The 11,613-nt window shown below is 35.7% G+C and overlaps 1 long non-coding RNA gene across 1 annotated transcript; it reads left to right on the forward strand.

The window, feature by feature from the left end:
- Positions 1-5,819: 5,819 nt before the first annotated feature.
- On the forward strand, positions 5,820-8,865 carry LOC122061634. The gene is made up of 2 exons (XR_006134694.1): positions 5,820-6,345; positions 6,442-8,865. It is a non-coding gene; the product is annotated as an uncharacterized LOC122061634 (long non-coding RNA).
- The last annotated feature ends 2,748 nt before the right edge of the window (positions 8,866-11,613 follow it).

Here is an 11,613-nt window from a genome sequence, read left to right on the forward strand (position 1 = left end):
CCAAAAAAATTTCTAAATGACCAAAAAACTCCAAATGACAAAAAACCCCTCAAAAAGGAAGATGAAACAAATAATAATGAAAAGGAAAAGTAATTCTTGCTATTACTCCTTCAATCTCTCTCTCTCTCTCTCTCTCTCTCTCTCTCTCTCTCTTTGTCTCTCTCTCTCTCCATATTTAAATCTCTATAATTATTTTTAAAAAAAACTCACTTATCTTCTCACCCCTCAAAATGGAAGATAATCAAAATTAATAATAAACTCTCTATAACTCCTTCTCCCTCTCTCCCTAAACGTGGAGGAGAAAGGGGAGTAATAATTAATTATAATTATTAAGTATTAGGTTTCCGATAAAATCGCCAGTTTTTAGCCTCAGAATCTCTCTTACTCTTCTCCTATAAATACCGCTTTCCCATTTTCCTGGTATTTTTGGGTTTCCTCTTCAAAATTTGGTTTTGTTCTTCATGGTGGAACCAGAGCTTTAATGCTTCTTCTTTCTTTTTTTCTTTCTTTCAGTATTTTTGAAAAAGAACTGAAAATCACAAAGAAACTGCTTTATTACTTTATTCTTTGATTATTGCGTACTTGCATGCTTTTTGTCTACTGTGTAGAAACCTACATTTCCAGATTGATTCATAGTTGAAGCATTTCTGGATCGAGATATTCATTTAGAAACTAGATTTACTGCTTCTGCTTCATTTGCAGTGGAAATTTTAGTTGGATTGAACACTGTGGTCTCAGACTCTCAGGTTCTTCCCGTTCATGGAAATAGATTAACTCTGAAGAAAGCCCTTGTTACTGGATGTAGTTAGTTTGACTATTTTTTCTTACAGTTCCAATTTACAAGTATTTATGTATTTTCATCTTTAATTTTTGTATTTTCTTGGATGTAGGGAGGAACTTCGTGTTTCTTGTATTTGAAGATTTGGTTAGAGGAGTAACAAGATTTGGTTTTTTCTTATTCTGAGATCCCCTGAAGAATTGAGAAATGGACAAAGAATTATTATGTTAGTGGTAATATATATTTCTGGTAGTAGGTTATCGACGTTTTAAATAATTGCATTAATCTGATTTTTGAAACTCTTAGCATTCTCAAAGATCATGAAGAAATATGATAAGGTTCTACATAATTGACAAAAATTTCACGCTTGTTTATGTCAAGTTTTCATTGCAATAAGTTTCTATACTGGTAAAACAAAATGAATCTCGAAACTTCCCCAATAGACCTTCCCATTATGTAATTTAAAATCAAGAATTGTCTAATTTTCTTATTCATTAATTAATTTTTATTTTTAGATTACTTCAAAATGGGAAGCAAGGGCTTACCTAAATTTGGTTGACAACTCCTATCTTGAAAGCTCCGATGGGGATAGTCCAAAATATTCAATTAGATATGGAGATCATATGATAATTTGTACTGCGTATAGGGGAATCTCAATTTACGAAGAGATACTAGTAACTTTGGAGCATGCCTTTAGCTCAACTTGATGAAAATATTATTAGTTGGATTCTTGATTTTTTTTAGTTTAGAGTAAAAACACTAATTTTGTATATTTTTTGTACTTGAATGATCAGTTGGTATCTTCCCACAAGTGCTAGATAGAAAGAGGCGCATCAGCTCATTCTGTTATCGTACATAAATAAATTGAAAGATTTTTTTTCATATATAAAGTTTTATCAATTCCTTTAGGCATTGAAGCTGAGAAATCAAGCATTGCATCTTTTAGACTTGAGAATTGGAGGAGAAATGTAGTGAACGAAGAATGGGGACATTAATATTCAATTCCAAAATGGATTGTAACAATCTAGACTATAAAGCCTAACTACGTTCTCTAGAAGCAAACATGTTTAAAACAAATATTAGATTATGTCTTAGTGGCATCAACCAGTCTAAGAGATAGGCAAGTGAGTGTGTAGGCATAAACCATTAAAAGCTGAAAGTAAGGGGCCTAAACGTACAAAGTTAATGTAAGAATATACATTTATTGCAATCCAAGAGAAAATCAGGAACCTTATTAAGTTCAAGTTCCTCCTTGGAGAGAAGTCTAGATCAACCTCTTCAACTCCTTCTATGGCAGCAAAACATATCCAATCCTCAATTTGTATAGGACCCTTTGTCTTGGCTCAAAAACAGTTAGAATCTATAAACTTTAGTGTCTACATGGAAATTCAGAACTGATCAACTATTCTGTCAAACTCCTCTAGGCTCCAACCTTGCAGGAAGTTCTTGTCGAAGAATAAACCATGAATTACAGAATCCTGTAGACAGAACTCCCATCTAGATTCTCCTTTATTAATTAATAATTATTCAGATATTACAATCTCAAATACCCTCTTTCAATCTTACTCTACCCATTGAGATTGTTGGGAAATGCCATGTGATTTCATGTTTTTCTGTCACTCAATGAGGCTGTTGCAGACGTATCCTCTCAATTTCTTTGTTGGATCCTCACCAATACCCACACCACCTTCTCCATCTCTTTTTGGTGCCTCTGCTTTCACCTTCTGCTCCTACAAGCAAGGTTATATGTTTTTAATTAATAAAACTAACATTTGAATGTAACAACTCTAAAAGAATTTAATTTTATATCTAAATATTTGACCAAACGTGCATTTGCACGTGCAAGTTTACTAGTATATAATATGGTTGACCCATTTTGATCTCTAAATGATTGAACTTTTTTTTCAATAGAAAATCCACTTTATGTAAGCTCTTTTGAGTAGAAGACTATTTACCTAACTTGTTTTAGATTGAAAACGAGTGAATTAACAAAAATGGAGTCCCTCCTCTTGTTAATCGAGAAAGAGAATAAAAAAGTATTAAAGATATTGATTAGTATTGTTACCGATACGGCAATAAGCGCGATACCATACAATACGAAAAAATGTTTTTAGTATTCATGAGTATTTAGTATCCATAAACTCTAATACGTATCATATCGTATTTATACCTTTAAACTTTGTATAATACACTAAATTTTTTTAGCAGTTCAATGAAAAGAAATGCTTTGGAGAGAGAGAGAGTCATTATCTAAGATGGTGTGTGTGCTGAAGGTTTTCCTGTCAAGCTTAGCTGGTACGATGGCAACACCTAAGTCCAAACGGCCCAAAGTAGTAAATAGAGAGGCCCAGTTTCCTCTATGGCTTCATGATTACCGGCATTCACCTTAGTGCTTCTTCTTTTAAACACGCTGCCACAGTTCCACCTTTACCTTTTCTTCTCTCTTTCCCTCTTCCTCCTCTTCTTCTACTATTGCCTCTTAACTGTATCCTCCACTTCTTGTGCCCTACATGACATTATAGACCCATCATCTTCATCATCTTTTTCTTCTTCACAAATTTTTTTTTTAACCACCTTAAAATTCCAAATGGCTAAAAAATCAACCAGAAGAAAAGGGTATTTAATTTTAATTTTGCAAGTTTCAAGCTAAATTTCCCTTCCCTTTGTTTTCTCTGGGGTATTTGAGCAAAGATGAGAGTGCCCCACCCTGAAATGACAGAGGAACTCAATTTACTTTGTTTCCCTATCTATTATTTATTATTATAAAAACCCAGTAATTAAACAGGCAAAGGTGATGACCAGGGCCCAAAAACACACCTGAGCTCTGATGGGATTCTCCAAAATCATAATCACATCCTTTCTTTTCTGAGAATTTGCAAGAACTACGGGTCAGGTGAAAATAGGAAACCACCCATTTTTAGGTTGTTGGTTGTTGGAAATAATCAATAAACTAATCTTTGACATGGTAAATCCGGCAATGCAAGAAAATGGAGCCTTGGGTATGGTTTGCTTTGGATGGGTAAAATCATGATAAAGATTCGGCCAGATGCAATTTTCATAATTTTATATATAAAATTTTTTTTTTTTTCATAGAACTTAAAATACAAATATAGTTTATATGCATATGTAAGAGAAAAGGTCTAAGGTGCATAATACACATATCTTAGGGTTTAAAGTACTTATAGCAAAGAGTCAAGTGCGTGAAAGAAAGAAACAATGGTCAAATTATATATAAAGGCTAGCTCGTAGACCACCCTAGGGGCAAAAGCAACCCTTTGACTCGCCTTGTTCTAATGACCAAAATGAAAATTACGTTGCATTCAAAATAACCCAATAAATAATAATAATAAAAGGTTAAAAAAAAGAGTGAGGAAAGAGGGTGCATAAGGATGTGTTAAGATCCAACAACAATTTCTAAAACTAGGTAGGTAAGTTGAGTCCTAAATTCCATTGGAATCCAAAGCAAAGGGCCCAGCCAAAATTACAATGTAAAAGAACATGTCTCATAATTTCACTGCAACTGAGGTGAATAAGAGGGATGAATAGGTAGTGGGTGAGTGCATTGACCAAGATCTTAAGGACACTTTATTCCTCCCTCATTCAAGGTGGGGTAAGGAGTCTCCTTGAATCATTTGAAGTTATTCATTTTTTCTTGTGCAAGTAAACTGACATTTGCCAACTGCATATCTAATTTAAACACTCCCAAAGTCCAAATTCTCCTTTATTATTTGGAAGGACCCTCTAAGAGGGGTGGTCACTCTTTTTCTTAGGGTGGGGGAATAGATAGTGGCCCAAAGAGAGTTGAACTCAATACCTCTTAATTGTGAGTTGTTGGTCCCTGCCTAGTGCCTACTGAGCTACTCCTTGGGCTGATATGGTCTATAAAGTACTAAATAGATTGATCAAACTTTTAGATTGTGTATTATTATTGAATTTCCTCAATTTCAATTTTCTTTTAAGTATATATAGCTAATATAGAAGGATTTCTCAAGTAAATGCTCTCCACCCCACATTTATTTATTTATTTATAAATTTCATGGTTCACATGACCTTCCTACCTATAGTGCATTATCCAAATTCCTATTTAATTAGCTTCTAATGGTAGGTAAGATGTTGCCGCAAATAGGCAACACGTATAGAGCATTCAAGTTCAATTTAGTCAAAAATCCTGAGAGTGAGAGGAACAGCTACTACATCCATAGAAGGCAACTATCTTTAATTCTTAAACTTCTTGTATTAAAATGGATGACACAAAGATTAAACACGTAGGCCCACCTATCCCAATCACATCTCTTACAAATTAAAATTGTTTGCACTTAAATTGGATCATACACCATCATTGTTGGAGCAGGAAGCAGATCCGGCCGTCGAATCAACCTCCATCGATTTTGATTATGATTCTATCGAATCTATCAAAATTGGCTGCCAAATTGACTTCCATCGATTTTAATTCTGATTCGATTGAAATCTGTCAAAATCAGCCTAAACCCTAGAAAATGCCCATCTTTTGAAGTGAAAATCGATAACAATAGGGAGTTGAATCCAATCAATTTCAATCCGAGTCAACCAAAATTGACAATATAGTGTGTACTAACAGTGCAAGTATAACTCAACGAGCTCGAGCTTGCCCTAAGCCTGATTGGGCTTGGGCTAGGTTTTTCAACCAACAAACTAGGGTAGGATTGAGATTTCCAAGCCTAGAGTAGGATCAAGCCTAGGCCAACGAACAGAGGCAACCCAATCCAATCCAATTCAATCAATATCAATATCAATCTGGGTTAGGCTAGGTTGGGTTGAGCTCGATAGAATTAAGCATGAGTTGTCTGACCTCGATCTCCACCTCGAGGTGAGCTAGGCCTGGGTTGAGCTAAGGGGACCTATGGTTAGGGTTTGGCTGGATTTGAAGTATCCCTAGTTTACACCATTAATCATTTATTCTACACAAAGAAAAAAAAAAGCAAGTGACCTCGTTGTCCGTACTAGCACACTCTTTTTATTTCAATAACTAATATCAGTTATTGTTGTTTAAGGGTATTTTAGTCATATTATGCAAAGATAGAGTGCCTTTGGGGGATTTCAACCACTAGCTTCCCGCTCACTAAGAATGCGTGAACTGAACGACGAGAAAGTGACGGAAAACTGCCAGACGTTTCGTGCTCTATAAAAGAAAACGGAACCCAATAACGGGTTTAAGAGGAGTTGGGGAAGCTGTAGCCAACAAAATCAAAAGCGGTTTTATGCAAAACCAGAAATGGTTTTTCTTCTTTTGCTTCATTTGGTTGCAGCTGGTGAATTCCAAAGGGATCGCATTGATCCATCAGATTCTCTTAGCAGTAGTTGTCAATGATGGATGCAGCAAAGATTAATTAGGGTTTTAGTTTCTGAATCATTTCTGCTAAGTTTCATTAGATCATGCGATCCCTTCGGAATTCTCCATCTGTGGCTTTACATCATTTTCTTCCAAGCTACGCCTACACTTCTGTGATTTGCTTATTTCTGTTAAAGCGGTTTCCCTTCTACTAAAGGTGGTTTTGGCTTCCAAGTTGGCTTGTTCTTAACCCTTTAAGGTAGTTTTCTCAGCATTAAGGTTGAAATGAAATCAATACTTTTTTTTTTCCTCTTTAATTTCTGTTTTTGGTTTATGTTCGTACTCTTCCTTTCAGGCAAAGATGAAAAGGGGAAAAGGAAAAAGGGAAGAATGTTTATGCGTGTTGGGTAGTGGCCACTGAATGGATTTTATTGTTATTTTATGTAGTTTAAACGTCAAATTTCCTCTCTCTAAAATCTGAATTGAGATACCCATTTCAAGGTTTTCTGTCACATCTTCATATCCGTTTTTCATATATTAACTTTTTTATTTCCTAAGATTATTATTATTATTTGTAGAAGCAAAGCTGAAGAGATTCTCTGCCAGAAACTGTTGGTGGTGAATTGCTGTCACTGGGGATGTTGAGATGATGATAAGCTCACTGGGTATGAACTATGAATGATGTACAACATAAATTGACTTATTTTATAATATCATATGAATGCTATTTCTGTTTCTTAAAGAATAATGGAGAACAAAATCATATAGAAGGAAGATGGAAAGCCTTTATATCTTTCTATGTTCTTGATATATTTGTAGTTAAACACCATTACCAGACAGTTCTTCTTTGTTGTGGAGACTGAACAAAGAAACCCTTACCTAATTCTTCACATCTGAACGTAATATGATACCTGGTAGAGGATCCAATGTAGGTGGTAGTTCTGTGTATTCTTATTTGGATTTGTCTTTGCAGATTCATCAAGAAGATAGGGCCTTAAGGGCCAAAGGGGTATTTGAGTTGGATTACACATTAAATTTTGCAGGACTGATGGTTTTTTGTTTGATATGTACCCCAACTGTTTGTTATTGTGACACTGTAGCCTTACCCAGCTGGATAGCTAAGTTTGGGTCCTTCAAAAGGTCAGGTGGTGTGGTTGGTGTCCAGAAAGCATCTCTCTGACTATTGTTCCATGTGGGTGTTGTAATATATTTGCCAGTTCTCAGTTTGATTTGATATAGCCTCCATTGATGACACAGGTTTGCAGTCCATGGCTTGTCCAATTCATTTTCACCATTGCTCATTTGAATTGTTATGATGTTAGTCCTTTTAGTTCTAATATATATGTTTAGGTAAGAGAAAAACCCAAAAAAAATTAATGATCTTAATCATGGATGAATGAGCATATTTTGAAAAACCATCTACCTTCCATTGTAACTCAAAACAAGATAATGTTTCATGCATGATCAACAGATCCAGTAATTAGAGTTAATTTTCTATCATGCTAAACTAATTATAAATTTTCTTGATTGTTCTCATTAATCTTGGACTTAATTGTTAGATATCAGGTACTAGGTTTGTTTATTGACAACTATGATTTGTAGAGAAGGTTAAGGATGCCAAGATTGGTAAGTACTGCATACACTGAAAATACAGAGACACTGTACCATTACTTGCCAAATATGTGGTGCACCTTTACTCATCCTTGTCTGCATTCCATTCATGGGGTCACTTCCAATCTTGAACATCCAATCAATGGGGCCTAACTTTCAATAGTGACATCTGAACCGACTTGAAATATTGATGATTGAACCCAATTACTTCTGCAGCATCTTCATCATCAGAGAACCTTCCCTCGTGCTGATGATGAGATCATCAAGAACACAACCTTAATTTCTAAAGATGATATTGGAGCTAGCTAGCTCAGGTACTATCATGATCATCTATTTCCTCCAGTGGGTCTTAGGATGGTGAACCAGTTCAGAGTTGGTTGGACATTAATTTCACCAATAGAACAGCATGGTTTGTCTTCATTTTCAGATCTCATTTATTTGCTTTCTTAATGAGATTGGTTGTGGATGAGTGAATTATTGAGGAAATTCATTTCATGGTTGATTGATCTTTCACTCTCAATGTCCCCAAATTCTAAGTCCTGTGAAGAGCATTCCCTTTCATTATCCACTGCATGTCTACTTGAGTGAAAATGAAGTTGTTTTGGGACCATTTCATTAGTCCATTCGGGTCAGGCCTAACAATTGGGAACCAAAGATGCATTATGAATTAGTAGTAACTTGGGATTCTTTATTTTATCTTCTTTTTGTAGGTTGGGACTTGGCTACTTGGGAGGGGAACTGAGGTCTGAGGAATGCATTTGAAGTTGGAAATGGCCAATTAAATGATTACACCTGTTATGACACAATCATAATTAGCTTTTTATGCTCTCTGGATTTGTGGGTTTTTCCCTTTACTGTTGTGAGAGGAAAAGAATCATATGGGGCTAAGGTTATGGCAAGCAGTTCGTATTGCGTGGGGAACCCAATACACTCCACCAACTAAAAGTTTTAAAAAGCAAAGGAGAAACACTGTGAAGAGAAGGGAAGATTGAGCAGGAAAGCAGTTCCTATCAGATTCTCCCCGAAGGTTGGGGGTTGGGTTTCTTTTCCTCTTTTTTTTCGTTTTCCTTAGTAATTCTTTTTTGAGCATACCTGATTGTATTTGATCGATTCTTTTTTGTTCCAGTTGCTAGCCTGGCAAGTTTTTGAATAAAATTTGTTTAAGAGAGAGAGAGAGAGAGAGAGAGAGAGAATGATTTGAGCACCCTCTTTTCAATGATTAATTTTGAATGATTTGAGCACCCTCTTTTCAATGATTAATTTTTAAGGTGAGTTCTACCCAAGCATCAACTCTCAACAGTGGCATCAGATTAGGTGAGCTTAGGTGGGGTGTACTAATTCCTGTGTGTTTTTGAAGATGGAGAAAATCTCTTGAAGAATATCTCAGTTCGCATATATGCTCTTTCGTGGAAAGGGAGATTGTTAAAGTTTCACACGAAAGCAGTGATCGTTGTTAGGGTTACGTGAAAACAATGATCATTGTAAGGGTTACGTCAAAGCAATGATCTTTGTTACAATAATACATCGAATGTGAGTAGCCCAATATAAAACTAAGACACCCGCTCTTTCCCAATGGGATGAAAACGATCCAAAACCCAGTTCCAAGTTTGAATAGGTTGCTTGCTTGAGACCTGGCATTTATGAAGTGGGACTCCATCTCTTACCTTACCAGGCTCAGGCCACCATTGAACCATCAGGACCACCGTATATACCCCTACTTGCAGGTAGTCTACTCACTGCAATGTCTCAACTGATTGTTGAGACTTGAGAGCTTCATGCGTCTTCTACCATTTGGGTTTCACTTAGGCTCTGTTTATGTCCAGTCAAGAATCAAGTGAAAGGAAAATTTTCAGATGAGTATCTATGTTAAGAAATAAAGTTTTACCTTAAATTTTTTCTTTTAACTCATATTTTATCTGAAAAGAAAAATGAAAACTTAAGGTAACGTCGAATAATGATTACTTTATCATAATGGGTTCCTACCGAGGAAAAATTCAGAATGGGTTGGAACCAATCCATTTTCAAGTAGATATGGTTAAGCCTGAAACCATCCATGTACTTATCATGCCAAGTTTTTTTACTGGGTAGTGAAAAAAAAATCATGTTAGAGTTGAATGCATGAATCATCTCTGTACTATACTTGGGATTGAGATGTGAGAGTTAAAACTCAATAAATTGTGAGAGTGACATGTTAATAGTTACACCCAATATATTTACAAAGTTTTTCATGGGAGAGCTCCCCCTGTGCTGCAGACATAGGTGGCATGAGATGAGGACCCTGCCCCTTCTGGGGCACATGCCCTTGTGTTTGGGTGTAGGGGAAGCTCTTGGATAGAAAACATCTACCTTATATATTTTTAGGACAAGAGAACATTGTCCGCTAGTGTAGCTCCTTTGTACCATGCACAGTTCAATGGGAGGTCACGCAAAGGCAATGGGGTGGGGGTGCAATGCGGTCTTTTCGCACCTGCCTGGGTGTAGATCCACGTAAGTGAGTAGGGGTTTTTCTCCATATTTTTGTCATCTACCTAATTATGATAGATAAAATCCTGTTGTAGTGGTTAGTATAACATATTTTTTCTTTCAATGTGGGTAAGATCTTATCATTTTATATGTAATACTCAGGAAAAATAAATGATACACATTACATTTGGACACGGAGAGACAAACAATGTAAGCAAATTTTTTTTTCTTTTTTTTGGAGAAAATGTATGTAAGTGTATTTTAATCTACCACTCGAACAAAATATCCCTTCATACGTAATTATCCATGCATGGTGCACTCCCAAGAGATACAACCCCTGGAGAAGTAAGAGCTTTAATTTTTATTTTTGTTTTTTAATTTTAAGAATTTTAATTGCAACAACATCCATTATATAATTAAATTTGAGTTTTTAATTTACAGAACTTTGTAATTCTCCTTTGGCTCCTTTGGATGTAAAAATTTTCAAGATTTGAGAAATAAAGAGAGGGGAATTTTAATTACTTAAACTATATTTAACAGTTTTTGACATAAAATAAGAGAACGGATTTGCTGTTCGTACGATCACCTGGTTGTACGAGTCAGCAATCAACACCTGTCGTACGAGTAAACGATCAACATATGTCTTTTTTATTCTCACATATATCACTTTTTAACCTTATAATGGCAGAAAGTAGGACAGGTGTTGATCGCTGACTCGTACGACCAGATGATCGTGTAAACATCAGATTCTATCTCTAAAATAATAGATCCCATTGTAAGAATTAATGTTTCTATTTTTTTTCCTCAATACCCATAATTTTTTAAGGAATAGGTTTCGACAACACTCATGTGCATTTTGCACTAATGAGCGTGAAAGATTTCGAGTTTTCAAATATGAGGTTCTTTTCATGGAAGAGAGGAAAAGGATCCCAATTTTTTTTAATGCACAAATCAAACCTTGCTTCTTAGGGGGGAAAAAAAAAAAATTCAAAGTTGGTGTTCATGAGAAGTACACTCCGGGGAATTATAGGAGTATGTGACAGGCATAAGCCAAATTCTCTTACGCAAAGATTGCTCTACAGTCTATTCAGAAGAAGATTGATCATTTATGTGCTAAACGTGTAAGACAAAAATGATAGGCAGGAGTCAGGAGTAGGAGTAGGGGTAGGAGGGACCATTGTTAGTTAAAACGGGAACGGCAAAAAAACAGAAGCGTACGGTACGGGTTTTAAACAGATAAAAACGTTGAACGGTACGGTCAAAAAAACAGGGAACGGCAAACGGACGGAAACGAACGGTACGAGTATTAAACGTGTAGTTTTCAAAAAAACGAAACCAAAAAAACGGTAGTATACTCGTGCAATTTGAGAGATTATTACCTGTATACATGCATCTAATATTCTAAAAGCTCTAGAAGTCCCAAGATAAAATAGCCCAATGGGTTACAAGAAAA

Source organism: Macadamia integrifolia, chromosome 14 (genome assembly GCF_013358625.1).
Source record: "Macadamia integrifolia cultivar HAES 741 chromosome 14, SCU_Mint_v3, whole genome shotgun sequence".
Lineage (NCBI taxonomy): Eukaryota > Viridiplantae > Streptophyta > Magnoliopsida > Proteales > Proteaceae > Macadamia > Macadamia integrifolia.